A 24,032-nucleotide genomic window follows, 5' to 3' on the forward strand; every position below is an offset into this window, starting at 1 on the left:
TTGGTCCTTCTTACTAAAACCAATCCTTCCCTCTACATGTGCCCTTGAAACTATTGCCTTCCATTTTATCTAGCAAAGTGTCCTCTTGATCACTCCTAAGCTTTAGCCTCTTCCTATCTACTGATTCCTTCCCTCCCACCTTCAAGTGTGTCCATTCACTAGATCTTGCCATCCCTTAAAGCAATTGTCCTATATATCTCTTGCCTCTTAGCCAGACTCCTAGAAAACTCTCTTATACTCATTACCTCCACTTCCTCTCCTTTTGTTCAGTCTTTAGCTCTGTCGTCTAACTTCTGATGTCACTCAATTGAAACTACTGTCTCCAAATTAACCAGTGTTCTCAGAATTGCCAAATTCAGTGGTCTTTTCTCAGACTTCAATCTTTCCACCAAATTTAGAGCATCTGTCACTGGTGGCCATTCTTCTTTCTAGATACTCTCTCCTCCCTGATTTTATACAACACCATTCTCCTGATTTTCCTCCTTGTTTAACCTTTCCTCATATTTCTTTTCTGGTTTCTTATCCATATCAAGCTCCCTAACAAGTGTTAGGTATTCCCCAAGGTTCTTTTTTTGTTGCTTATCTTCTCTCTTTATGCTCTTCATTCATAGTAAGCTTATCAGCTCTTATGGGTTTAGTTATCATGTCTATGCAGATGATTCCCATATGTATATGACCAACCTATCTCACCAAGAGTTTCAGTCTTGTTTTACCACTTGTCTCAAATCCAACATAATCTAAAGTGGAATTCACCTCTTCCTGAAGCCCATCCATCTTTTAAACTTCTTAATATTTGTAAAAATGCACCACCAGTCTTCCTATCTTCCAGTCTCAGGTTTGTAACTTTGGCATTATTTTCAACTCTTCCCATATAGTCCATCCTATTAATTATCAAATTTTGACATTTCTTCCTCCACAACATGTCTCATATCCAACTCTTCCTCTCTATTCACAGTTGCCACTTTAGTTAAAGCTCTTGTAAACTCTTGCCTAGGAAATTGCAATAGTCTTCTAATTGGTTTCTTTGCCCCAAGTCTCTCCCCATCCTAACCTATCCTTCACACAGCTGCTAAAACCATATTTATTAAGTAAACAATTGGCCAAATGATTGCCCTACTCAATAAACTCCAGTGACTCTCTAGTACTCAATAATATAAAAAGTCTCCATTTGGCATTTAAAGCCCTTTCCAACCTGGCTCTAACCTGTCTTTTCATCCTCATTGGCCATTAATACACCTAGTACATTCTGTGACTCAGACAAATTGACCTTATCTCTCTCTGTTCATCACATATAGAAGAACACTTTCACAGCATTACTTTTGCACCAGCTATCTATCATGCCTGGAATGCACGCCAACCTTGACTGTGCCTCATAGAATCCCTTTCTTCCTATAAAACACAGCTTAAGCACCACTTTCCACCTTTCTGGTCTCTCCCCCTGCAAATACTAGCACCTTCCTTCCCAAATTATGTTCCATTTAATTTCTTTTTTTATTTTTTGCACCTTCTATTCCTTTATTTTTTAATTACATGTTCAAACTTTCAACAATTGCTCTCTGACCTTTTGCAATCTAAATTCTCTCCCTCTCTCCCTTCTCAGGAAGTAAATAATCTAAAAAAGATTATTCCATCGTTGTCATGCAGTACACATTTCCTTATTCATCATGTCATGAAAGAAAACATACCTCTCTTATAAGAAAAAAAAAACCCACGAAAGAAATAGGCAAGAAATGGTATGGTTCTATATGCATCCATATTCTTGACAATTCCTCCTATGGCTGTGGATAGCATTTTTCATCATGAGTCCCTTGGGGTTGTCCTGGATTCTTGTATTGCTGACAATAGCTTAGTCCTTCACAATTGATCATTGTACAATATTTCTGTTACTGTATACAATGTTCTCCTGGTTCTACTCACCTCAATTTGCATCAGTTCATACAAGTCTTCCCAAGTTTCTCTGAAATCATCTCATTCCTCATTTTTTATGCCTTAGTAGTATTCCATTACAATTATGTGCCACAATTTGTTCAGTTTGTTCTCCAAATGATGGACATACCTTCAGTTTCCAGTTTTTTGCTGCCACCTCAAAGAGAGCTGCTGTAAGTATTTATATTATACATGTACATCCTTTTCCCTTCTCCATGATCTCTTTGGAATATAGACATAGTAGTGGTATTGCTAAGTCAAAGTGTATGCACAGTTTAATAGTTTTTTGGGCATAGTTCCAAATTGCTCTCTAATTTGTTATATCAGTTCACAGTTCTGTCAGTAATGCATTAGTGTTCCAATTTTCCCACATCCTCTCCAGCATTTACCATTTTCCTTTTTTTTTTTGGTCACATTAGCCAATCTGAGAGGTATGGGGGTGGTGTACAGCACTGCTTTAATTTTAATTTCTCCAATGAATAGTAATTTGGAGTATTTTTTCATAAGACTAAAGATGTTTTCAATTTCTTCATCTGAGATCTTTCTGCTCATATCTTTTGAGGAATGATTTGTATTCCTATAAATTCACCTCAATTCAGAGATGCTTAGTATAAAAATTATTCCAAACTATTTATTTCTCTTCTAATCTTGATTGCATTGGTTTTGTTTTCACAAAGTCTTTTTAATTTATTGTAATCAGAATGATCCATTTTACTTTTCATAATGTTCTCTATGTGTTGTTTGATCATAAATTCTTCCCTTATCCATATATCTAACAGATAAACTATTCTATGTTCCCCTAATTTGTTTATGATATCATTTTTTATTTATAGATCATATATTCATTTTGATTTTATTTTAGGATAATGTGTGAAATGTTGTTCCTAGTTTCTGCCACATTCTCTTCTAGTTTTCCCAGGAATTTTGTCAAATGATGAGTTCTTCTCTGAAAAGAGTCTTTGGATTTATTAAATACTAAGTTACTATGGTCATTTACCTCTGTGTGTTGATTACATAATCTATTGCATGAATCCACTGATCTATTTCTTAGAGAGTACCAGATTGGTTTAATGATTACTATTTTATAGTACAATTTGAGATCTGGTATGGGGGCTAGACGCCACCCCCCAGCCTTAGTGTTGTTTTTTTTTTTAATTAGACTCCTTAATTTCCATGATCTTTTGCTCTTCCAGAAGAGTTTTGCTATTTTTTTCTAGCTCTATAAAATACCTATGGGTAAGTTTGATTGGCACGGCATTGAATAGGTACATTAATTTAGGCAGAACTGCTGTTTTTATTATATTGTCTGGGCCTACCCATGAGCTATTAATGTTTTTTTTGTTTTTTATTGTATTGTTTTGTTTTGTTTTTTATTACCTTCGGTCTTAAAATCAATAATGGTAAGGGCTAGGCAATGGGGGTTAAGTGACTTTTTTGTTTTTCAATTGTTTCAGTCTAATTTAATTCATGTGTAAAGTATTTTGGAACTGTGTTCATATAGTTTCTGGGGTTGTTTTGGTAGTTTATGGACCTAAGTATTTTATATGGTCTTCAGTTATATTGATTGACTATAAGTTCCCTTTCTATCTTTAGCTATTGGACTTTGTTGGTAGTATATAGAAATGTTAATGATTTATGTGGGTTTATTTTATATCCTACAACTTTGCTAAAGCCATTTATTATTTCAATTTGTCTTTTAATTGATTCTCTTGGAATCTCTAAATATACCATCATATCATCTGCAAAGAATGATAACTTTGTTTCCTCATTGTCTATTCTAATTACCTCAAATTCTTTTTTTCCCTCTTATTGTCATAGCAAGCATTTCCAGTACACTATTGAATAGCAGTGGTTATAATGGGCATCTTCACTTCATCCTTGATCTTACTGGAAAGGCTATCAGCTTATCTCCATTACAGATAATGCTTGCTGATGTTTTAAGATAGATGCCATTATCTCTTTAAGAAAAGCTCTACTTATTTCAATGTTCTTTCATTTTTTAATAAGAAATAGGTGTTGTATTTTGTTAAAAAGTTTTTTTTTCTTGCATCTATTGAATAATCATCGGGTTTCTGTTGGTTTTGTTATTGATCTGGTGAATTATGCTAATAGTTTTCCTAATATAGAACCATACCTGCATTTCGGGTATAGAGCCCATCTGGTCATAGTGTATGATCCCTGTGATGTATTGCTATAATTTCCTTGCTGGTATTTTATTTAAGATTTTTGCACAATATTCATTATGGAAATTTGCCTATATTTTTTTCTTTCTTCTTCTTGATTTAGGTAACAACCATATTTGTGTTATAAAAGAAGTTTGGTAGAATTCCTTCTTCATCTATTTTCCCAAATAGTTTAGACAGTATTGGAATTAATTGTTCTTTGAATATTTGACAGAATTCACGTGTGAATCCATCTGGCCCTGGACACTTTTTCATAGAAGGCTTTCATTGATGGGTTATTCAATTTCTTTTTCCAAAATGTGTTTAAGTATTCTTTTATCTCTTATGCTGATTTGAGCAATTTATATTTCTCTAAATATTCAGCTATTTCTTTTAGTTTTTCAGATTTATTTGAATATAGTTGGGCAAAGTTATTCCAAATAATTACTTTAATTATTTCTTTATTGTTTGCAATTTTGCTTTTTTAATTTTTTAATACTGTTAATTTGTTTTTCTTTTTTCTTTTTTTAATCAAATTATCCATTGATTTCTTCATAAAACTAGTTCCTTGTCTTATTTATTTACTTCAATGGTTTTCTTAACTTCCCATTTTGAGTTTGAATCTAATTTTCAGGATTTCTAATTTGGTGTTTAATTAGAGATTTGTAATTTATTCTTTTTCTAGTTTTCCAATTCATTAATCTCATCTTTCTCAATTTTATTAATGTAAAGTTTTAAAGATAAAAAATTCTCCTTAAGCACTGCTTTGGCTGTATCTCATAAATTTTGGTATGTTCTCTCCTTGTCATTCTCTTTAACAAAATTATTGATTGTTTCTCTAAATTGTTCTTTGAATCATTCATTTTTTATGGACAAGTTGTTTAGTTTCCAATTAATTTTTGGCCTTTTTGCCCTGTGTTCATTGTGATTTTTATTGCATTATGGCCTGAAAATAATGAATTTAACATTTCTACTTTTCTATATTTGTTCGTGAAGTATTGTGCCCTATTATGTAGTCAATTTTTGTGAAGGTGCCATGTATGGGTGAGAAAAAAGTATATTTCTTTCTATTACCATTCTGTTTTCTCCAGAGGTCTGTCATATCAAACTTTTCTAAATTTTGTTTACGTCCTTAATTTACTTCTTGTTTATTTTAGGTTGGGTTTATCTAGTTCTGAGAGAGGAAAGTCGAGGTCCCCCACTAATATAGTTTTAATGTCTATTTCCTCCTATTACTCATATAATTTCTCCTTTAGTAATTTGGATGCTTTTTCATTTGGTGCATATATGTTTAGTATTGATTTGGCTTCATTGCTTAGAGTACCTTTTATCAGGATGTAACTTCCTTCTTTATCTCTTTTAATTAGATCAATTTTTACTTTTGCTTTGATTAAAATCATGACTTCTCCTGTTGATTTTTTTACTTTAGCAGAAGCATAATATATTCTATTCCAGCCCCTTATCTTTATTCTGTATGTGTGTCTCTTTGTTCTAAATGTGCTTCTTGTAGACAATGTACTGTGGAGTTCTGGGTTTTAATCCACTTTGCTATCATCTTCAGTTTTATGGGTGAGTTCATCCCATTTACACTCACAGTTATGATTACTATGTGTTTCTATCTTTATTTTCCCTATGTTTATCCTTCTCTTTCTCTCTGTCTCTCTCCTTTTAGCCTTTCACTATTCACAATTATTTTGCTTCTAACCACCACTTCCCCCAATTTACCTCCCTTTTATCCACCAGAACCTTTTGATTATTCTCTCCCTCCCTCCTAGTCTCCTATCAGATAAGATAGGTTTCTACAGCTGACTAAGTGTGGATATTATTCCATCTTTGAGCAAATTCTGATAAGAGTAAGGTTTATGCATTCCTTATTAACCCCCTTTCTTATCCTCCACTATTGACTCTTAGTCACCTCTTCATGTAAGATCATTTTCCCTCTTCTCTCTTTTTTTTCTTCCAATCTGTTCCTCTTTCTCATCTCTTATTTTTTTAAATATCATAACATCCTATTCAATTTGGTTCCTTTCTTCTGTTTATGTATAATTTTTCTCTCTGTCGTAAGAAAGAAAAAAGTTCTTAAATGTATTTCTAGTGTCATGGATATGTTAAGTATCTTCATTTCCACTTTTCCATGAAGGTATGTAATCAGTTTAACCTTATTGAGTCCCCTAAGTTTTTATGTTTCCATTTACCTTTACATGCTTCTCTTCAGTGTTTAAAATTGATTCAACTCTGGTTATTTTGTCAGGAATATCTGGAAGTTCTCTATATCATTAAGTATCAAAAATTTTCCCCAGGAAGATTATGATCAGCTTTACAAGGTATGTGATTTTTGGTTGCATTCTTAGATCATTTGCCTTTCAGAACAACATCTTCCATGTCTTCTGGTCCTTTAATGTAGAAGTTGCTAGCTTCTATGCAATCTTGACCATGACTTCACAATATTTGAATTGTTCCCATATGGCTGCTTGCAGTACTTTTTCCTTAGCCTGGGAGATCTAGAATTTGGCTATAATAGTTCTAGCATATTTTATTAAGCATCTCTTTCAGGTGGTAATTAGTTGATTCTTTTCATTTCTATTTCCCCCCCCCCACTTGTTCAAGAATATCAGGAGAGTTTTCCCTGATGATTCTTCTAATATAGTGTCCATACTGTTTTTTCAATTGTGGCTTCAGGCATCCTGATATTTCTTGGATTATCTCTACTGGATGTTTTTCAGGCCAATTTTTTTGGTTTTGTTACTGAGCTACTTCAGAATTTTTCTCCATTTTGTTCCTCTTTTTTATTTTGTTTTATTGTTTTTTATTTCTTATGAAGTCAATAGTTTCCATTTGTCCAATTTTCATTTTTAGAAAGTTATTTTCTCTCTTAATCTTTTGTATTTCCTTTTCTATCGGGCCAGTTCTAGTCTGTAAGAAGTTGTTTTCTTCAGCGTTTTTTTGAACCTCCTTTTCCATTTAATACATTCTTGTTTTTAGGAAGTCATTTTCCTTAGCAGTTTTTTTGCCTCCATTTCCATTTGGCAGATTTTAGTTTTAAGTAAGGTGTTTTCTTCATTGAATTCTACCCCAAGCTTTGAATCTCTGTGTCATTTTTCTTTTTTATTTTTAACTTCTTTTCAAGTTCTTCAAGGGGTTCTTCTTTTTGATGCTGACACTCTTTTGCCCTTGCCTTTGAGGCTTCACATATTTCTATTTTGGCATTATTTTCTTCTTTTGAGTTTGTATTCTGATCTTCCCTATCACTAAAATAACTCTCTAAGATCAGTTTTTCCTTTGCTTTTTACTCATCTTGGCAGTTTCCCTTTTTTCCTTTTTTTTTTCATTACTCTGTCCCTATGTTGAAGTTCTACTTTATTTCTGGTATAGAGTGGATACCGTTCCAAGCCTGCAGTATTGGCTTCTCTAGGGTCTGAGTTATTTCTGTCTGTCTTTGGTTCCCAAAATGTACACTTACCAAGAAGGTAGCCTGGATAATTTGCCATGTGGATGCTTGCAGCAGTTTTGTCTATCTCAATTCTTCTCTCCCTGTTGCCAGTTCCTGTAGTGTTTCTAGAGGTAAGTTGGTCCCCAACTATGCATTAGTTCTAAGATAGAAGATCAAAAAGGTCTAGACAATGGGGGTTAAGTGATTTGCTGGGGGTCACAAAGGTAGGAAGTATCTGAAGCCAGATTTGAACCAAGGACTTTCCACCTCCAGGCCTGGCTATCGATCTAGAGAACCAAAAATATATATAATTAAATACAAAATAAAATTGGAGCACTACCATAGGGAAGAGAGGTAATGAGGGGTAGAAATCAGAAAGGGCTTCATGTAAGAGGTAGCTGCTGAGCTGAGTGAGCCAAAAAAAGTCGAGTGTTCCAAAAAGTAGAAGAGGAAAGAGCCTTTCAGGAACATGGAAGATCTGCCTTTGCAGATGCCAACAGGGCTGGTGAATGAAATGTCATTTAAAAAATCTAAGTTTAAGTTCTGCCTCAGACACAAACTATATGACTGCAGATGAGTTCCCTAACTTCTCAATGCTTCCAGGGACTCTCTAAAGTCAGACATTTCAAACAAATTCCCAATCCATGTAAGTAAAAAAATTCCATGCTGGGAGCTACCCACATCAATGAAGTCATAGGTCCAGACCAAAAACAAAACAAAAACCATAGCAATAGATTACATGGAGTCTCAGAAAGATAAAGCATAGATTAGATCAGAGACGTCAATCACTTTTCCAGTGGCAACACTCCTGGGGCTACCAAACCAGATTAAAATGTAATTAAAAAATATTTAAGAAGACAAATAAAAATGCAATAATACATGATAAAATTACATTTAAAAAATTAAGTCAATATGCTGCCTGCAGGGATCCTTATAAAAGGATTAGTGCCCCCTTTTCTATTTAAGTTGGACAAAACTGAATTAGATAATCTCTGAGGCTCCTTCTAGCTTAAATTTATTATCATATGGCTTGTCCAAAGTGGCATAGCTAAGCAGACTGAAATTGTTGCTCAGATTCATCAGATTTCAGTTCACAACTTCCTATTTTTTGGCATTAGAAAGACCCTTAATCCTTGTTCTTTTGTTGACCGTTGGTTTATTTTGACCTCTGCCTTCTATGATCCTGAATTTTCGTTCCTTGATAAGGATTTAGTTTTAAAACAAAGCTACCTGCTTATTCTATCAAAGAGTCCCAGTTCCTCCAAGGCAGGCGTCCTAAAGACTCCAAACAAAGTCAGTTAAATTAGATTTTTTTGAAAATTGTATTAAAGGTCCACTTTGTAAGAGGCCCTAGGATCAGTGTGGAGAATACAAAGATAATAATCTCGATTACATAAGGGCCCTTAAAGATTACAAAGTACTTCACATACGTTATCTTATATAAGTCTGTGAGATAATTCTATGCCTCAATTTCTCTTCCTGAAAAATGTAGATAATAACTTTATACTACCAATATCACAGGGCTATTATGAAGGGAAAAAAACTGTTTAACCTTAAAGCATTTTGAAAATGTACACTCTCCTTATTCTTCTTGGAAGATGAAAGTGGACAGTTCACCTAAAAATTGAGTCTCTGGCCAAAGCCCCAGGGAGTGAGACATAAAGAAGAGTTCTCCTGTCACTGGAGAAATCCAATGGGCTTAATTGAAGAGGACTCTGGAGAGAATAAAGGGTAATTTTTTTGAACCTTTGCCACCAGGAGCCCCAGTCTGTTCCACTTCAGTACCCCTGGAGGAAATGAACACAATAAAAGAGCAATAAGTCATTAAAAGAAGAAGAAAAGAAAAACTCTCTTACTCTTTTCTATCACCCTACAGTTTACAAGCTACTCTCTCAACTGCCATTAGATGTCCACAATAGCCCAATGAATTGTGCAGGACAAGAGGTATTATGCACATTTTACAAATGAGGAAATGGGTTCAGAAAGGCGAAGCTGTTTCAATTCATTCATTTATCATTTATTAAGTAAGCAAGGTACTATATTACATACTATGGAAAATACAAAGTTTAAATAACATTGTCCCTGCCCTCATAGAACTTTATAATTTCCTAGGGAGTTGGGAGGATGGTAGGGAAAGTAGGATAGAGTGAGATAACAATTCAGGTATCTAGAATATACTTTTTTAAAAGCCTTACTTTCTGTCCTAGTAATAACTCTAGAACAGAAGGGGAAAGGCTAGGCAAACAGGGGTAAGTGACTTGCCCACCCTTGGGAACACAGATAGGAAGTATCTGAGATCAAATTTGAACCCAGATCCTCCCAGCTCCAAGTCTGGTTCTGTCTCCACTGTGCCACCTAGCTGGCCTGGTAATATACTTTATATGTTATACACATTTAAGCCGGACAAAATTGGATTAGATAATCTCAGGCTCCTTCTACTTTAAATCTATTATCATATGATTTGTCCAAGATGGCATAGTGGAACAGATTGAAATTAATGCTCAGCTTCGTCAGATTTCAGTTCACAACTCCCTAGTTTTTGGCTTTCGAGAGATCCCTAGTCCTTATACTTTTGTCCTTTGCTTTATTTTGGCCTCTGCCTGCTATGATCCTGGGTTTGAATTATCTCCAAGAAACTGGATTAATGTGCTGGCAAATGGTCAGGGACCTCCACCTAGGAGTTTCTAAAAAAATTTGAGCAATCACAACTTTAGAAAACACAACTAGGGAGTGAAATAAGCAGAACCAGGTAACTGAAACACTGTGGGAAGATCAAATGTAATAGACTTTGCTACTAACAGCAATACAATGATCCAGGACAGTTCTGAGAGACTTGGTTTTTTTGTTTGTTTGTTTTTTAAACCCTTACCTTCCATCAAGGCAGAAGAGTGGTAAGGGCTAGGCAATGGGGGTCAAGTGACCTGCCCAGGGTCACACAGCTGGGAAGTGTCTGAGCCTGGATTTGAACCTAGAACCTCCCGTCTCTAGGCCTCACTCTCAATCCATTGAGCCACCCAGCTGCCCCCTTCTGAGGGACTTGTGAAAAAGTATGCTATCCATCTCCAGAGAAAGAACTTCGGGAGTAGAAATACAAATGAAAACATATGATTTATCACTGGATTATTTGAGTATATAATTGGGGGGTTGGATTTTATAGGATTGTTCTCTTACAAATAATGAATAATATGGAAATGGGTTTTGAGTGATAATACATGTATAATACAGTGGAATTCCTTGTCAACTCTACGACAGGGAGGAAAGAGGGGAGGGAGACTACAAGAATCACATAACCTTGGAAAACTTATATGGAAACTTGTTACTGGAATAAAATAAAGAAAAAATAATTTTTAAATAAAAGAAAACACAGCTATGTGGAAGCTAGATGGCTCAGTGGTTTGAGAGGCAGGGGTAGGGAGGTCCTGGGTTCAAATCTAATTGGAAGAAGTCCAAGGGCATAACATTTGCTCCAGGCTTTCCTCTAATCTGACCAACATCTCTTCCAGCTTAATCTTCTTAACAGAAATAACACTAGTATAAAAGATTACCAAGTATGTATACTAGAGACAAATAAGTAATTTGAGATTTGAGACAGAAGGTCTGCTTAGTGACTAGAAGATCAGAGAATGCCACATGGGGTAGGTTGGCATGTAAAGCTTTAAAGGTAATAATTCAGTGGATGAGGATTTGTTATCAAGCATGGAGAATAATTTGAGAAAAGATAAATGGGCAAGAAGCCTGAGGATTGAGGGTGGGAGGTGAGTAGTCTAGTTCAGAGGGAGCACAGTGGGAGAAGACTGGAGAGCAGACTGATGCCAGATTTGCAAATCCTCAAATGCCACGTCAAGGGGTTTGCATTTTACTTAAGAGGCATTGGGGAGCTGCTGAATATTCGGGAGATGTGACCAAATCTCTGCAAAAGATTATTTTGACAAGGCTATAAAGAATACATTGAAGGGGAAAGAGAGACCAAGTGGAAGTGGAAAGATCAGTTAATAGACTATTGGAATATTCCAGGCAATTGGTGATGAGGAGCTGAATTAGGAGGATAGCAATCAACTGATCGATCAATTAAGCACCTAAGATTCACCAGGCACTGTACTACATGCTGGGAAACAAGCCTAAAGAAGGAAAAAACCCTAACTCACATTCTAATGCAGGAGACAATAAGTGATTCATTAAGTATTTGCAGAATAAATATAAAGAGAATAAATACAAAATAGTTTGGGAGGGGAAACCCTAGTACTTGGAGGACTTAGGAAAGGTTTCATATAGAACATGGTTCTTGATCAGCAATGGAAACAGAAGGAGACAGAGGCTCAAAATTGCATGACTTCCTGTATAGGTAGAATTGACAAGGCTTGGTAACTAAATGGATACAAGAGATAAGAGCTTGTAGAGCTAGGTGGCTCAGTAGATCCAGTGTCAGCCCTGGAACCAGAAAGACTCATATTCATGAGTTCAAATCTGGCCTCAGACACTTACTTAGCTGTAAGAGCCTGGCTAAGTCACTTAACCTTGTTGGCCTCAGTTTCCTTATCTGTAAAATGATCTGGAGAAGGAAATGGCAAATTTAGATCTTTACCAAGAACACTCCAAATGGAGCAAGATATGACTGAAAATGACTGAATGAATGAGATTCACTGTAACGCCAAGGCTCTAAACAAAGGAGATTTGCTCAAGATCACAAAGCTAGTAAGTAGTGGAACCAGGAATCAAACCCAAATCTTCTTAATCTAGAACACTCTTGATTCTTTTCATCTCACAAAACCTCTGTGTTAATTGGTCATACAATTAATTATAATCTTTTCCTCCTCATTAATCAATTCTGTGGACCATTCTCAAATGGCTCCTATTTTGGTCTCCCCAGCTTTAAGTCATTCCCACTCTGAGTACCCCAGATTTGTAGCACACTTCACTAGCTTCCAAATTCAGCCTTGTTTTCTCAGGGAAGTAATTAGTTGAGTGGTTGTTGTAGGTGGGCTAAAGAGGGAGAGGGGGAAATCTCTAAATGTATTCCCTTTTTCCAATTCCTACTACAAAACCTGGTTTGATTGCCCATTACCTCTGCCTGGACTATTGGACTCACTCCTCCTAACTAGTCTAATGACTTTCAGTATCTTCCCATTCCAGCTTAACCAACAAACTTCTGCCAGATTCCTCTTCCCATGCATAATTCTAGTCACATCACTCTCTAGCTCAAAAGCCTTAATTAGTTCCCCATTGCCTAGTAAATACAGTCCAACCTCCTTATTCAGTCACTCAATACTCTCCACAATCTGGTACAAATCTACCTTGGGCTTTTTGAGTATTAGAGCTGTTCTTAGGTTCCAATCAAACTGAAGTGTCTCACCACTCCCATGTTTTCCCATCCTTTGCTTCTATTTATGTTATTCGTATATCTTATATAGAAAGCACCACCATAATAATTATCCAGCTTTGCCTCTCATTTCAGTCCCACATAAGGTCTGAATCAAATGTCCACCAAGCCTCCCCTGACTCCCCCAACTGTAAGTAATCACTCCTTCTTCTAAAGGAATCTCTCTCCTTATGGCACATATCTCTTTCTATTTTGTACTGTGTACATATGTCTTATTGTCCCCTATGAGACAGTGACAAGACCATACAAGGCTGTGGGCTGAGGTAGCTATATCTCCATTAGCTTCAAACTCAGTGTTCAATTCTTAATAAATTTTGTTCAATGATCTTGAGCTTCCTGGTTTAAAATGGATGTCAGGCAAAATGCAAAAATATGAACAGCTAATCCACTAAACAAAATAGTTTGTATTGGATTTTTAAAAAATGAAACACTTAAATATAAATAATTTATCTTGAGCAACACATTTTCAAGTATCTTTTTAGCTTTATAATGATCACCAAAACTCTTTCCCCTTTAAAGACAGTAAATATTATGTGATGGTATTTGGGAGTCAAGAAGTCACCAAAATGGGTTCATGATGACCTAGATGAAGGGAATTGAGACCACAGCTCCTCAGTTTGGACAATTTGGTTGTCCTTGGAAGGAGTCCTTCCCCCCACCAAAGCAGCTCTCAATAATTAGTGACTTGTCATGCAACCAAAATTGGAAATTTTGGAACGAGAAGCAAACTCCCCACCACCCAAAGCTTCTCACTGAGCCATACATATGACTAGACATGGTAATAATTATGCAGTGTATAAAGATAGTGAACTGATATTAACCTAGAGCTTTAAGCTTTACATTGCTTTTTCTTGCAACTAAGTGAGGTACAGATGGTCAACATTATCCCTATTTTATAAATTAATAAACTGAGTCTCAGAGAAGTCAAATGGCATTCCCAAGGGAAATGAGAGCTGTGATCAACTGATATTATTTGTCTTGCCTTCTCAGTAGATGGGGAGAAGTAAAAGGAAAAAAGAGATTTTAGAAATTTTAAAAATAAAAATTTTAAATTAAAAAAATTAAAACAAAGAAAGAAAAGGAAGGAAGGAAGGAAGGAAGGAAGATAAGGAAGGAAGGAAGGAAGGAAGGAAGGAAGGAAGGAAGGAAGGAAGGAAGGAAGGAAGGAAGGAAGGAAGGAAGGAAGGAAGGAACGAGGAAGGAAGGAAGGAAGGAAGGAAGGAAGGAAGGAAGGAAGGAAGGAAGGAAAGAAAGAAGGAAGGAAAGAGGAGCATAACTGTCAAGAACACATAGCTTATAAATAGTGGGACTTAGGTCTCAAATCCAGGTCTTCTATTTCCCAAAATGGTGGCTCTGTCCAATATACCAAACTAGCTCTTATCAAAATATATTCAAAAAGACCTGATCTCTATTCTGAGCTGCATTTAGTTTGAGGGAAGAGGAGAAACATTTAATATAATGTCAGATTTCTTCAACATGTGGATTGATTTTGCTGATTTTTTCCCTCTTCTTCCTTTAAAAAAATTCTTTGTTAAAAAGAATGGCTTTCTAGGACAGAAAAGGGAGAGAGCTACAGGAGAAACATGTAAACAATGTTAAAAGAAAAGATAACAATAAAAAATCTGTTGCTTTTTTAAAGGCCTCTATAGACATTTTTCTGTCAGACATGGTTACTGAGTGCAAAATAATAGACAGCCTCCACTCGTTGTGTCCCTAAAATCCTCTTTCCTGGAGGATTACTGAATTGAAAGCCAATGGAAGTCAACATCCAATATGTGGGCACGCCCCCACCTTCTTCTTTTTGCAAGGAAGGTTGCTATGGAGACCAAGCAGAGAAATAGCAAAGACAGGAGCAACTGAAATGGCTGTAATTAATTTAAGGTATTAAAAACTATTAAAATTATATTAAACCAAGTTCAAAGTGAGCAAACCAATCACATCAGGAACACACAAAATGAAATCATTCTTTGGGTGGTTGGAACAAGCAACGTGGCTGTGTTCAAAGATGGGGTGGAGCAGGCAGAGAAGAGGGAATAAATCATTGCATAGCATTCAGAAACAGCAAAACATGTAACCTAATTTATCTAATGTTTCTGAAAACAAGACAGTTCTTCAATAAATCTGTTTCCTCTGGAGCATTTTTTTTCTTGGTTAAAAAGCAGAAGAAGGATAGAAAATTACTCCTTGTCAATTTTGTTGGTCCACATTTCTTTGCCAGCCACCTGTGGCTAAGGACAGCTTATCGGCAGGATGAATAATAATAATATTAATAATAATAATAATAGCTGGCATTTGTATATTTTAAAGTTAGCAAAGTACTTTATAGGAATCATCTCATTTTAGCCTCATGATCATCCTGTAAGTTAAGCCCAACAGGTTCTACTACCTTTATTTTTCAAGACAAAAACAGAAACTGACTTACCCAAGGTCATATATAATAGCTGTTAGAGATAGGGTTTGAACCCAAATATTTCTGACTCCAAGTCCAGTATTCTATCCACTATGCCATGTTGTCTTCCAAAGAAGGCAAGAAATGGCTATGGGTGATATATTTAGTCAGCTGGCACTGGCCAGACAAGATTTAACCATTGAAAGATTGATTGGCACCTTCTCACTGAGTAAGGTTGTGAAATGAAGAAGGGATTGATACCTGGCATCATGGGAAATGAATCAAAGAACATTTTTTGATTTGACATTTGGGCCAAAGGCCAAACAAGAGAGTTGGAGAGATAGGAGCCACTCTAAGATCAACTGTAAAAGCTAAGTTAAATCACAGAATTTGACCTTAAAGTTAGAAAGAACCTGAAAGATTCAACCTCTTGATTTTATACATAATTAAACTAAGGCCCAGAGAAAGAAGTTACTTGAATATGCCCCAGTAGCAAGTCAAGAGCAGACCTGTATTCAAAATTAAGTCTTCTGACTAAATCCAGCTATAGGTTCTATCTACAAGTCAGAGACCAAACAGAAAAGCTAAGATGACCAAAATGTCAATATGAGCCAAAATGGGTAAGGAAAATAGGGATATTCCAAGAACACTAAGATGGCAACTTGATGAGTTTGCCATGCTCAACACATGCTATAATGGATCATTTCATTTATAACTTAGTTTCATGTGCCAACCATACTCTTTTCAACTCTTCACAGGAGGAACGTTAAGATACTCAGAACCATAAAGTGAAGGAAATCCCCAGATATGAAATGGGGACCAATGTTTCAAGTGGTTCCAGACATCTACTCCCTAATGCTCCCTCATTTTCACTTCTCTTTCTTTTTATTAAGAATTTAGAAGAAAAAGAGAGGACAAAGCAGGAACAGACCTATTTGTTTATACAAAGTACTCAAGAGGATAAATCTATCATTTGAGTGCAGTCTTGAAAATTTAACCTTCAAAATTAAAAATAGCACCACAGTGAAATGGCACTGTGCCCAATCCATGCTACCAGGGTGGGGGAGGGAGCAAAGAATGAAACATGGAATTTTAACTGTGTAAGTATATCATTGTGCCTCTTCTTCAACATCTAAAGTGTCAATCTCAGAAAAAAAAAAGTCTAACCAAAGTCTAGACTGTCAGTAATAGTCATAGTCAATAGGCACTCAAAGAGCAAATTATCTCATCAATAAGGACCAAATGAGCACTATGTGTGCAACACAGTGCTGAGCTCCATGAAGAATACAAAAAAGTATAAGACACAGTTCCCTTTTTGCCTAATAATTTTGAGGAATTGACATTCTTATGTTAAAGGGAAAAGAGAATTAGTCTGGGATTAGTATTTCATTATTGAAATAAGATAGGTATTCATTGATGAATCAGTCCCAAGTCTCCTTATTCAGTGCAAAGATGCCAGCTAGTTCTTTGGTGGTTAGCCCTAGCCTGGCCAATGTCAATTGACTAAACATATCACTTATAACCATCTTTTGACTTCTTTGAAAGATAGAAGGTAGCACAATGGATACCAAGCCTGGAGTTTGGAGGACCTGTTTTCAAATATGACCTCAGATGCTTTTTAGCTTTTTGTCCCTAAGTAAGTCATTTAATTCCAATTGCCTAGCCCTTGCTGCCCAATTCTAAGACAGAAGATAAGGGGAAGGAAGGAAAGAAGGAAGGAAGGAAGGAAGGAAGGAAGGAAGGAAGGAAGGAAGGAAGGAAGGAAGGAAGGAAGGAAGGAAGGAAGGAAGGAAGGAAGGAAGGAAGGAAGGAAGGAAGGAAGGAAGGAGATAGCATGGCTTAGTGGATAGGGTATAATACTTGGGGTCAGAAATATTTGGGTTCAAACTTCATATCTAACAGACCCCAAAGAACTAGATTCTTGCTTTAGTTGTGCTAGTAACTAACAAACCCTGAACCAGTAAAATCTGTGTTCAGGTCTTGCCTCTGATGGATACTGGCTATGTAAGCCTTGCTAGGTAGTTCACAACCTCTAAGTAGTATAGGCAACTCAGAAAGACTCTAAGCTATGGCCAAAGTACCCACCTGCAGTTTTGAGGATCAATTAAATAAAAAATCTGATCCCTTTCCACAATCTCTAAAACCTTTCCCCAACCCAAGACCCTAATATTCTGCACCTATATCCAGATTAACAGAAAAGGAATATAGAAAGGGGCAGGGGATAGAGAGCCAGACCTAGAAATGGGTTGAAATTGGGGTTGAGATTTGGTCTCAGACAGTTCCTAGCTATGTGTCCCTGGGCAAGTCACTTAGCTCCAATTACCTAATCCTTAATGGTTCTTCTGCTTGGAAGTGATACTTAGTATTGATTCAAAGATAGAATGTAAGGTTTAAAAAAAAAGAATCTGGAAAGGCAGCATATAATCAGTCCAAAAACAAAAACGATAGTACAAAGAATAAATTTTATCAATGTTCAGGCAGGGCCAGCAGGAGTCCCTGTGGACTAGGCTGGGCTTCACAACTGAGCCGATATTTGAGCTGGAATTTGAAGGATGAGTTTGATTTTATAATGTAAGGAGGAAAGGAATCTGAAGGAGGGACTGATCTAAACAAAGGAAAGGAGCTGGAAAAGCAAAGCCACCAATCAAATGCCTGACATCTGGGTTCTCATGGCTGAAAAAACTGTGTCCCTCATCCTACTGGGAAAAATTCTTTGGGCCATAGTGAAAATGTCAGGCATTGAGCTGCCTGTGAAGAGGCAGTCTAGCTCACCACTTAATTAGCCCACTCCCTGGATACATTAAATACAGATGTCCCAGTTCAGGAGATAAGAGATTTATCGACCATAAGAAGAATAAAATGAGTGATATAAGAGTCGACACTGGTCTCTTGCCTGCAACTCCATGAGGGAGGTGAGGATGGCAATTAACCACCCCAACTCCTCTTGACACCAAAGATAAAAGACCTTCGTCTCAAGATATATTCCACCCTCAGCATAATTTATTAGAGTGGATAAACATAGTGCAGAAAAGCCATGTATTTTTAAGTTATGATTTTCTAAAGAATAGCCTCGGGCACTTCAATAAACTACAGTCACTGAATATCTTCCTTATATTTTTCTAACCTTTGGAAGAAAAGAGCAAAAAAAATCACTTCAGAACAGAATCAGTGGGGGGTGAGGGGCATATCCCTCCAGGTTCATTCAGTTTTAGAATAAGGCAGTTTTCCTCTGGCCCAACTCAGAAATAGATGATGTTAGGCAGAAGAGGGCTTAAAGATTATCTAGTAGAGCTCCATCATTTTATTACTGATAAAGAAACTGAGGTTTAAGGAAGTAAAATGATTTGGCCTTGGTCACAGAGCTACTGAGAGTCAAAGTTAGGAATAGAACCCCTGGTCTGGTGCTCTTTCCATGCTACCGTGTTCTTTTGGGTCTCAAAAGATGTCTGACTTCAGAAAGTCCCTTCATAAAAAGCAAATAGTCCTGGGGGGAGATAACACCTTAAAGGAATTAACATGCTATTGAGTGATTATTTGACAGCCAGATGAAGACAATGGACAAGGTGGTTAACCAGTGGAGAGAGGTACAAGGAAGGGGGTGGTGAGCCCCCAAAGGGACCTCGGGAGAGCATCAAAGGCAAATAGTCTCTATATCAAAATTCCATTTAGGGCCAGGAGAAATTCTCAGGAAGCAATATTGCATGGGGGCAGCTGGATGGCTCAGTAGATTGAGAGTCAGGACAGAGGTCCTGGGTTCAAATTTGACCTCAGACACTTCTTAGCTGTGTGTCCCTGGGCACTTAACTTAGCTCCCATTGTCTAGCTCTTACCCTTCTTCTGCCTTGGAACCAGTACACAGTATTGATGCTAAGACAGAAGGTGAGGGTTAAAAAAAAGCCATGTACTCTTACCACCTATACAGCAGGGCAGCCAGAACATCTTTGGTGGTTCCCCATTGAATGCAGCATTTTTTTTTTGCAAGATCTAGGTCCACTGCTTTTCCTCATTATGAGTTCCCATCTCCAGGGTTGTTCATTGGAAATTATGGCATCTTATGGGATCAGACAGTCAATGGACAAGCATTTACAAAGCACCTACTAGGTACCAAGCTTTGGGTGACGCAATGAGGGCACAGCTCATACATGTGTATGTACATACAGAACACATACCATGGAGAGTCTGGGTAGCCTTGGGGCTGGGGGAGGCACCAGCAGCTGGACAGGGAGGAGAAAGAAGACCAAGAAAGATGGCGCTTGAGCTGAATCTTGAAGAAAATGGGGCAGAAGCTGGCAAGGCACAACAGATGCCTCAGGGCACAGGAACCAGCCTGACTCCCCAAACTGCCCAGTGCTGTTAGCCTCTCTGAGTCTGTGCTCGTGTTCCTCCATTCCGAGATGTTTACCCAAATGAGTGCACTTGTAAGGTTGCAGTTAATGTGCGCCTATTCTCCTTTTGGGGTTAAAAGCACCGGCCTCATTCACAAGGAAGGTAGTGAACCACTTATAATCACATACCCTCCACTGGGGAGTATTAAAGTGACATTTAGCAACACTTAAGCCTCTGATATGTGTCGGCTGCTGTAAACATAATATAATTGCTGTAGCATTGATCTTAATAATTAACATGGAAAAATGGAAACAGGGTGGAAAACCTCCAGGAACCTGCCAAAGCCTCATAGAAAAAAAGGGGGGAGTGGCAAGTGGGGGGAGGATTTAAAATCTGCTTTCAAGACAGGTTAAAGAAAGAAATGTAAAGTCCCTTCCTAGGATCACAAATTTAGAGCTGGAAGGAGTTTTAGAAGTCAAGTCCAATCCCCTCATTTTACAGTTAAAGAAACTGAGGACCAGGGAGGTTAAGGAACTTGCCTAAGGTCACAGAGCAAACAAGAGCCTGACATGGGATTTTACCTAGATCTTCCCTGACTTCTAGTCCTGTGCCCTATCTTGACCACATCACTGCCTCTCAAAAACGTGTTTAGCCCATGTAGTTTTCACCAGCTCTTTCTAGTATCATGGAGATGAATGGCAGTTGACACATAAAATAAAAGTAACCTTCAATACCAGCATCAGGAAGGAGGGAAATGAGCATTTTTTTAACCCTTACCTTCCATTTCAGAATTAATACTGAACATTGGTTCCAAGGCAGAAGAGCAATAAAGGCTAGGTAATGGGGGTTAAGTGACTTGCCCAGGGTCACACAGCTAGAAAATGAGCAATTATTAAAAACCTACTGTTGGGGTACAGTTGGGGTTAGGTGGCTTAGTGGATTGAGAATCAGGCCAAGACACAAGAGATCCTGGGTTCAAATTTGACCTCAGACACTTCCTAGCTATATGACTGGGCCTCCCCCAGCCCCAAAGGGGGAGGGGGCATTCGCCTATCCCTTACTCTTCTTCTGCCTTGGAACCAATACACAGCATTGATTCAAAGACAGAAAGTGAGGGTTTAAAAAAAAAAAACCCACTGCATGCCAGGAACGATGGATGCTAAGCACTAGACAAAAATGATCTCATTTTATTGTCACAACAATCATGGAAGGCAGGTGGTGTTGTTATCTTTAGAGTTGAAGAAACTGAGGCAAACAGAGGTTAATTGACTTGCCCAGGGTCAGACTCTAGTCTTGAGGCCAGATTTGAACTTGAATCTTTTGTCCTCAAGGTCTGGCACTATACCATCTCTCTGCTTATGATTTGCCATAAGGACGAGATTCCCAAGAATTTTAGGCACCCCAAACAAAATTGCTGCCTTAAAAGGTAAAATCCCTATCCCAAAAGTCTTTAAGCAGAAGCAGATAAAGAGACCACTTGTTCACATATTGTTAAAAGGATTCCTATTCAGGTACAATTGGATTCGATGACCCTGAAGCCCTCTTCCAAGCCTGAGATTCTGGAATTTCATTGATTCTCTCATCTATGGCCCTCAAGTCCACCCTTTTCTGCTGCGGATGACCTCTCTGCCCATCTCCTATTCCTGTCTCTCAGCCAGAACTTTGTCCCAGAGCAGTTTGAGTGGATCCATGGCCAGATGGACTTGTGGTGGTTCATAGGGCTTTGACCAATCCAGCATAAGCAAGGTCTTGCCAACCTGGAGCTAGAAATATGTCTAGACTAATAGCTGATAAAGAAGACCCAGAGGGCATTGGTGGGCGCCAGCATCAAGGACACAATGAAAGAGAATCTAGACATGGCAGACATCTGGGAGAGATTCCATAGGGAGGAAATTAAGCCAAGAAACTGAGGCATGGAGGAGTCAGTCAGAGAAGGATTCTGGACACTGCTGCTTGCAAATATCCAAGGTTCAATTTTCACACTTGGCATTCCATCACCCAAGAGCCATTCCGATGTGAAAATATTATAGTGGTCCTGGCTGTAGAGTACAGACCCTCTGAGCCCCCTGATTCTGACTTCTCATGCTCCTGATTCTGACTTTCTTTGTTCCTGACCTTATTTTATACCTATTGTTTCCTTAATAATAATAATACTAATAATTAAATTAAGCAACAAGCACTTATACGGTTATACTTATACCTAGTACCTTATACTAGGTACTTGGGATATCTTGTAGTTGGCAAAGTACTTACACATGCTCCCTCTCCCCAATAGAATGGGGCAAAGCCCTGTTTCATCATTGTCTTTGTATCTTTGGTGGCTACACAGTGTCTGCTGCCTAGTAGGTGTTTAATAAATGCCTGTTGACTGATTGGAATGGATGGAAATTGGATTCCTCACTACAATGCTGAAAAATAGCTGGTGAAAAGATTGTTATCTCAGGAGGCTGGATGGCTCAGTGAATTGAGAGCCAGGCTTAGAGAATGGAGCACCTGGAACAGCCTCAGACTAGTTGTGTGACCCTGGGAAAATCACTTAACCCCACTCGCCTGGCCCTTACTGCTCTTCTGCCTTGGAACTCTAAGGACTTAAATAAATAAGAAAGAGTTTAAAAGGATATTGTAATTCCTGTTTTCTTTTGTTTTTTTCTCAATGAGGAGACAGCCTTGGAGAGGTTGATGTACACATTGATGATCAAATGGTACTGAATTGCAGAGATGATAGTCAAACCAAAAAATTGTTTGTTTTTAACTAAGTTGATTTTTTTCAGTATTTTTTCCAATCCCAGCCTGATAATTTGACCCTAGCATTATATTGTTGTTCAGTCACTTCAGTCATGTCAACTCTTTGTGACCCCATTTGGGGTTTTCTTGGCAAAGATCCTGAAGTGGTTTTGCCATTTCCTTCTCCAGCTCATCTTAGAAAAGTGGCAAACAGGGTTAAGTGATTTACCCTTCATCACTAGTAAGGGTTGGAGATGAATGTGAACCAGGTCTTCTTGAGTGTAACACTCTCTCCAGTACTCCCATCCAACCTCACTCCACAGATAAAGCTGTAGAGATTCAGAAGAATTTTCATTTGTTATTGTTGTGCAGTTGTGTCCTGACTCTTCATGATCCCACATGAGTTTTTCTTGGCAAAGATAGTGGAGTGGTTTTGCCATTTCCTTTTCCTGCTCATTTGACAGATGAGGAAACTATAGCAAACAGTTAAGTGACTTGCCCAGGTTTGCACAACTAGTAGGTGCCTGAGGCCAGATTTGAACTCAGGAAGATGGATCTTCCTAACTCCAGGCTTGGCATTCTACCACCTAGTGGCAATCTGACCCTAACTGATTTATTCTACCATATCTCTGTTTTTTAAGAGAAATGAGCTCGAAGCAGGGTAGAAAGATGTAGTTTAGGAGTATGCTTATTAAAATTCTAAAGAGCTTTGTTTCTTTTAGTCTATCCTGTGGTCATTAGCACAAATATTCAATTGCCACCCAATTGTCAGACTTGACCAGACCTGGGTGGAGTAAAACTGGGTTTCCAACTCAGTGCCATGTTGGTAAGATGGTTCTACCAGAACCAGAACTCACATCCTCTCTCTTCTTGCTCCTATTAAGGCCACTAAAGAAAATGAGTCCTAATGGAACAAGAGACATCCCTAGAACCCCTAGAACCTCCTTGGACTGAACAGAGGCCATTTATAACTATGGTAAAAAACCCTTAGAGATTTGTTTGGGGGTTTTTTATGTTCACTTGTAGTGTCCATCCTTAATTATCTTAATAAAAAGTTTTGTTTTACATATGATTTATCACTTGTAAAACCCACCACCACTCCCTTGCTATCCTCTGATGGTGACACTCTCATAAAAGATAAAAAAGGCATCAGCAACAGGTGGAAAGAACACTTCAGTCAGCTTCTCAACCGACCCTCTTCAGTCGACCAAAGCGCCCTTGACCAGATCCCCCAAAACCGCACCATTGAACAACTTGACGTCCCTCCTTCAATAGAGGAAGTCCAAAAAGCCATTAAACAAATGAATGCAGGCAAAGCACCCAGTAAAGTCCCAACCGAGGTGTACAAGGCCTTAAATTGAAAGGCACTCCAGGCATTCCACATAGTGCTGACCAGCATATGGGAAGAGGAAGACATGTCCCCAGAACTCAGAGATGCCTCCATCATAACCCTATACAAGAACAAAGGCTCATGAGCAGCCTGTGACAACTACAGAGGTATCTCACTACTCTCTACTGCCTGAAAGATCCTCGCCCGTGTTATACTCAACAGACTCCTGTCATCTGTTTCAGAGCAGAACCTGCCTGAATCACAATGTGGCTTCCGACCAGATCGCAGCACCATAGACATGGTCTTCACAGTGAGGCAAATGCAGGAAAAATGCCTTGAGCAGAACCTGAGTCTCTACATTGACTTCA

This window comes from Monodelphis domestica, chromosome 4 (assembly GCF_027887165.1).
Source record: "Monodelphis domestica isolate mMonDom1 chromosome 4, mMonDom1.pri, whole genome shotgun sequence".
Lineage (NCBI taxonomy): Eukaryota > Metazoa > Chordata > Mammalia > Didelphimorphia > Didelphidae > Monodelphis > Monodelphis domestica.